The sequence below is a fragment of the Pongo pygmaeus genome, chromosome X (genome assembly GCF_028885625.2).
Source record: "Pongo pygmaeus isolate AG05252 chromosome X, NHGRI_mPonPyg2-v2.0_pri, whole genome shotgun sequence".
NCBI classification, from domain to species: Eukaryota; Metazoa; Chordata; class Mammalia; order Primates; family Hominidae; genus Pongo; species Pongo pygmaeus.
In genome coordinates this window covers 93,112,194-93,118,828 of record NC_072396.2, presented here as the reverse complement: position 1 = coordinate 93,118,828, position 6,635 = coordinate 93,112,194, and positions in this window count along the sequence as shown.

Here is a 6,635-nt window from a genome sequence, read left to right as displayed (position 1 = left end):
TATGGATTGTTCATGTCACAGAGCAGATGTCAATCCTGTGGTTTAACACTTCCTAGAGATTTTTACAGCATATTGCCGTTAATGGTTGAAATCAGACACTTTTCATTCTGCTCCCAGTTTCGTATAGCTTGTAAATTATAGATTGTACAAACACAAGTTCTTAATGCACTTTCACAATAAAAAAAAAGCATACATTGTGATACGGAGGATCTGCTTGACTATAACTGAGGAGTGTCCAATCAAAGCTTTGAACAGACTGACCAATCCTGCACTGTGTAGGGTGCTCATTAATAATTTGTAATTAATGATGGAAGTGAGACAGTCTAATACTGTTGTAAACCGAAGGTGTTGAAGCCTTCTTGTAGCTTCGCATCAAGGTTAAAAGATTCCATCATCAAATCCATATTTGTCACCCTGTCAGAAATGTTCTCTGTGGGGGAGGTGGCCAAGACGGCCAACTAGAAGCAGCTAGTGTGCATGGCTCTCATGGAGAGAAAAGTAAGGGGTGAGTAAATACAGCATTCTCAACTGAAACATCCAGGAGCGTGCGTAAGGACTAATCAAGCAAACAACTTGACCCATGAAAAATGGAGAAAATCAAAGCAGAATGATGGCCCACCCAGGAGTGACATGGAGCCAAGTAACCTCCGCCACCCAAGGATGTGGTGAGTGAAAGTGTGACTGCAGGAACCCACGCTTCTTCCACAGATCTTTGCAACCCTTGGGTCAGGAGATTCCCCTCATGAACCCACTCCACCAGGGTCTTCAGTCTGACACACAGAGCTATGTGGAGTCTTCGCTGAGCAGCTGCTCAGGCACATGCTGAGACCCAGGAGCCTTAGATACTCAGGCTTTCTGGGCTTCCCAGAAAAATTACTTGCAATTCCAGCAAAGTGAAAGGTTAGACCCCTGTACATATCCCTAGGAAAGAGGCTGAATCCAGGGAGCTGGGCAGTGACTGTCCGCAGGTCCCACTACCAAGGCACCTCACAGAATAAAACTCTGGTTTGGAATTTCAGCCAGCCACTGATAGTAATATTGCGACTGGGATGGAACTCCTGGGGGTAGGGGTAGGCTACCATCTTTGCTGTTTGGGAGACAGCCGTTCCACCCTGTGGGCTTTGGAGAGTCTAAGCTGACCAGGAACAGGAGGGATCCTACAGCACATCACAACTGCTCTACGAAAATACAGCCAGACTACCTTTTTAAGAAGGTCCCCTATCCCATTCCTTTTCAGTGTGCAGGACTTCCAACTGGGGTCTTTTAGCCACCCCCGCTGGTGTTCTCCAGTTGACAGAAATTTGAAGCCTCCCTGTAATGGAGCTCCCAGAGGGAGGGGTGGGCTGCCATCTGTGCTGTTTGAGTGACATAGCTATTCTGGCCTTTGGATTTTGGAGACTACAACGTGACTAGGGGCTGAAGTGGACCTGCACAGCACAACTGCCTTATGAAAACATGGCCAGACTGCTTTTTTAAGCAGTTCCCCAATCCTGTTTCTCATCATCAGTGGGGCCTCCCAACCCGGATCTCTAGCTATCCCCACCAGTGTTCTCTGGCTGACAGAGGTTTCAAACTCTCCGGGTATGGGGCTCCCAGAGGAGGGGTGAGCCGCCATCTTTGCTGTTTGAGTGACTTAGCTGTTCCGACCTTTGGGCTTTGGAGTGTCTGAGGTGACTGGGGGCTGAAGTGGACACCCAGCATAGCACAGCTGCTCTACCAAAACATGACCAGGCTGCTTTTTCAAGCAGGTCTGCCAATCCTGTTCCTCCTCACTGGGTGGGAACTCCCAACCAGGGTCTCTAGCTACCTTCTACAGGTGTGTTCAGGCCAAAAACAGGTCTGGAGGAGAAGGCTGCCATCTTTGCTGTTACGCAGCCTTCACTGGTGACACCTCCAGGTATTGAAAAATCTAAGGTGACTAGGGACTGGAGTGAGCCCCCAGCATACTGCAGCAGCCCGATGGAAAAGTGACCAGACTTAAGTGGGTGCTTGGTCCCACGTCTCCTCACTGGTGAGGTCCTCCATGCCTGGGCCTCCAGCCACCCCTACCAGAGCCACTGGGACAGTAGCAACTAAGAAAATTCCTGGACAGAGCCTCCAGGGGCAACTGAAAGCCTCTCTGCCACAGCCTCTGGAGTGGAACTGATCTTTCTACCCTCAGACTAACAAAGGAGCAAAGACCCTAAGTCCTTTATCCACACCTCCAATGCACTGCAGTTAACCCAAGGAGAGGAAGCCAGTCCATGTCCCACAGGTCTCACACCTGTGTGTGTGTGTGTGTGTGTATAGATACACACACACACACACACAAACACACAACGTGGAAAGATTAAATAAAGCTAAATTATTACATCACTTGCTATCATTTTTAATGAGAAATTTGAATTGTATTCTCTTAACAATTTTTAAATATACATTAATATTAACTATATATAGTTAATAATATGATTTTAAAATACATTATTAAAATACATATTATGTATTAAAAGTACATATTATTGTATTGCAATAATAGAAATATACATTATTATTAACTATATATGTGTGTGTATATATATATGCTGGATTTCTCAGTGTCTATTATTTCCATATTTGTTCCATGTGTACCCACTGCTTAACTCCTAAAGGTGAGACTATGCAGTATTTGTTTTTCTGTTATTGAGTTATTTCATTTAGATTAATGGCCTCCCGCTCCGTCCATGTTGCTACAAAGGCATTATTATTTTTTATGGCTGCATGGGATTTCATGCTGTATATATACCACATTTTCTTTGCACAATCAACCATAGATTGACACTTAGGTTGATTCCATGACTTTGTTACTGTGAATAGGACTGCCATAAACATATGAGTGCGGGTGTCTTTTTGGTAGAATGATTTTTCTTCCTTTGGAGAGAGAAGCAGCAGTGGGGTTGCTGGGTCAAATGGCAGTTCTGTTTTTAGTTCTTTGAGAAATCTGGATACTGATTACCTTATGGGTTGAACTAATTTACAGTACAAGTAATGGTAAATAAGTGTCCCTTTTTCTCTACATCCTCACCAACATCTTTTATTTTTTGAGTATTTAATAATAGCCATTCCAACTCTTATGAGATGGATTTCATTGTGGTTTTAATCTGCATGTATATGATGATTTGTAATATTGAGTCTTTTTTCATATATTTGTTGACTCATTATATGTCTTCTTTGAGAAGTGTCTGTTCATGTCATTGCTCACTATTTGATGAGGTTATTCGTTTCTTAGTGTTGATTTCTTTAAATTCCTTATAGATTATGAATATTAGTCATTTATCAGACTCATAGTTTGCAAATATTTTCTTCCACGCTGTAGGTTATCAATTTAGTCTGTTGTTAGTGCCTTTTGCTGTGCAGAAGCTCTTTTATTTAATTTTAATTTGTATATTTTTGTTTTTGTTGCACTGGCCTTTGATGCCTTAGTCATAAATTCTTTACCTAGGCCAATGTCCAGAAGACATTTTCCTAGGTTTTCTTCCAGAACTTTTTGAGAATCCAGTCTAAAATGTAAACTTTTACTCCATCTTGAGTTAATTTTTCTATGCGGTGGGAGATAATGGTCCAGTTGCATTATTCAACATTTAGCTAGCCTGTTCTTCCTGAAGCATTTATTGAATACGATGTCCTTTCCCCAATGTTTACTTGTGTTTACTTTGTCAAGAATCAGTTAGTTGTAGGTATGTGACTTTATTTCTGGTTTCTTTTTCTATTCTATTGATTTATGTGTCTATTTTTGTCCCTGTGCAGTGCTATTTGGGTTACTATCTCCTTGTAGCATAGTTTGCAGTCAGGCAATGTGATGTTTCCAACTTTGTTCTTATTGCTTACAATTGCTTTGGCTATCTTGGGCTCTTCTTTGTTTCCATATGAATTTTAGAATTGTTTTGTCTAACTGTGAAAAACGATGTTGGTATTTTCATAAGAATTGTGTTGGATCTGTAGAATGCTTTGGGGTGTATATTCGTTTTAATGATATTGATTCTATCCATGGGCATAGCATGTTCTTTCATTTGTGTTGTCTACAATTTATTTCATCAGTGTATTGTAGTTTTCCTTATATAGGTCTTTCACCTTCCTGGTTAAAGGTATTTATAGATATTTTTGTGGCTATTTTAACTAAGATTGATTTATTGATTTGGCTCTTAAATTGAGCATTATTGGTGTATAGAAATGCAACTAGTATTTGTGCATTAATTTTGTATCCTAAAACTTTGCTGAAGTTGTTTATCAGATGTGAAAGTCTTCTGGAGCAATCTTCAGATTTTCCAGATGTAAGATCATCTGATCAGCAAACAGAGATAATTTGATTTTCTCTTTTCCAACTTGGATGTTGTTTGTTTTCCTCCCTAGTTTCTCTGGGTAGGGCTTTCAGTACTATGTTGAAGAAAAGTGATGAGAGTGGACATTCCTGTCTTACACTAGTTCTTAGGAGGAATGCTTTCAATTTTTCCTCATTAAGTATGATGTTGGCTGCAGGTTGTCATACATGGCTATTACTAATTTGAAATATATTCGTTTGATGCCTATGTTGTTGAGGGTTTTTATCATAAAGGGATGCTGAATTTTATCTGTAACTATTGAGATGATCATGTGCTTTTTGTTGTTATTTCTGAATATGTTGTAAATAATACATATTCATATGTTGAACCATCCTTGCATTTCTGGGATAAACCCCACTTGATCATGATAAATTATGTTTTTGGTGTGCTGGTAGATACTGTTTACTAGTATTTGGTTGTGAATTTTGTGTCTATGTTTATCAAGAATATTGACCTAAAGTTTACTTTTGTGTTGCATTCTTGCTAGATTTTGGTGTCAGAATAATACTGGTTTCATAGAATGAGTTAGGGAGGAATCTCTACTCCTTTATTTTTTGTAATAGTTTTAGTAACATTCATACCAGATTTTGTTGTACTCCTGGTAGAATTTAGCTCTATATCCATATGGTCCTGGGCTTTGGTTGGTAGATGTTTTATCACTGATTCAATTTCATAACTCATTATTGACATAGAAAATTCCTGGAAACATGCAAATTTCCAAGATTGAACCAGGAAGAAATAGAAATCTATGTCTAATCTATTTCTTCCTGTTTCAATCTTGGAAGTTTGCATGTTTCCAGGAATTTTTCCATTTTCTTTATGCTCTCTAGTTTGTGCATGTAGAGATGTTCACAGTAATCTTTGATGGTCTTTTGTATTGCTGTGGTATCAGTTGTAATATCACCTTTATAATTTCTAATTGTGCTTATTTGAATTGTTTTTCTTAATCTAGCTAGCTGTCTATCAATTTTGTTTATACTTTCAAAAAACAAAGTTGTCATTTTGTTGATCCTTTGTATTATTTATTTGGCCTTAATTTCATTTAGTTCTACTATGATTTTTGTTATTTTTTTCTTCTACTGTCCTTGGGTTTGAATTGTTTTTGTTGTTCTAGTGCTTTGAGGTGTGATATTAGGTTGTTAACTTGAAATCTTTTATCTTTTTGAAATAAAAATTTAGTTGTAGAAACTTTCCTTTTAATATTACTTTTGCTGCATCTGAGAAGTTTTGGTGTGCAGTGTCTATATTTTCATTTGTTTCAAAAAATTTTAATTTTTGCCTGAATTTTATTGTTTACACAAAATCATTCAAAAACAAGTTGTTTATTTTCCTTCTTCTTGTATGACTTTGAGGATTCCTCTTGGTATAGATTCCTAGATTTATTCCACTGTGGTCTGAGAATATACTTGATCTGATATAGTGATAGATTTTTAAAAGTATATTGAAACTTGCTTTATGGACAAGTATATGATTAGTTTTGGGGAATTAATCTGTGAATTTTCATCTGTGCATGAAATCCATAAATTGACTATATTTCATGCACAGATTAGAAAAATGTATATTGTGCCATTGTTGGATGAAATATTCTGATTTATTTATTAGTTTCAATTGGCCAAGAGTACAGTTTAAGACCAGAGTTTGTTATTTTTCTGCATCAAATATTTTTTTACTGCTGTCAATGAAGTATTGAACTCCCCTCTATTATTTTATGAATGTCTATCTCTTTTCTTAGTTATATTAGCATTTGTTTTATAAATCTGGCTTCTTTGGTGTTGGGTGCATATATATTTAGAATAGATAAACCTTCTTGTTGAATTGAACCCTATATCATTACAGAGTGCCTTTTTTGTCTGTCTTTACTGTTGTTTGTTTAAAGTCTGGCTTGTATGGTGTGATACAAGAATGGCAACCTTGCTCTGTTTTGTTTTCCATGTACGTGAAATATATTTCTTCACTCATTTACTGTGAGCCTATGGATGTCATGACACTTTAAGTAGGTCTGTTAAAGGCAACATATGGTTGGATCTTGTGTTTTATTTTTTTAATCCAATTTGTCATTTTATATCTTTTAGTGGAACATTTAAGCTATTTACATTAAAGGATGATATCGATATGTGAGGTTTTGTTCCTGTTATACTGTTGTTAGCTAGTTGCTGTAGTCTCAGTTGTGTAATTACTTTATAGGATCTGTGAAGTTTATACTTACATGTGCATTTCAATAGAAGTATGATCTTTTTATTTCCATGCTGAGAAGCCATTTGAGCATTTCTTTGTATGTACAGTCCAGTGGTGGCATGATGA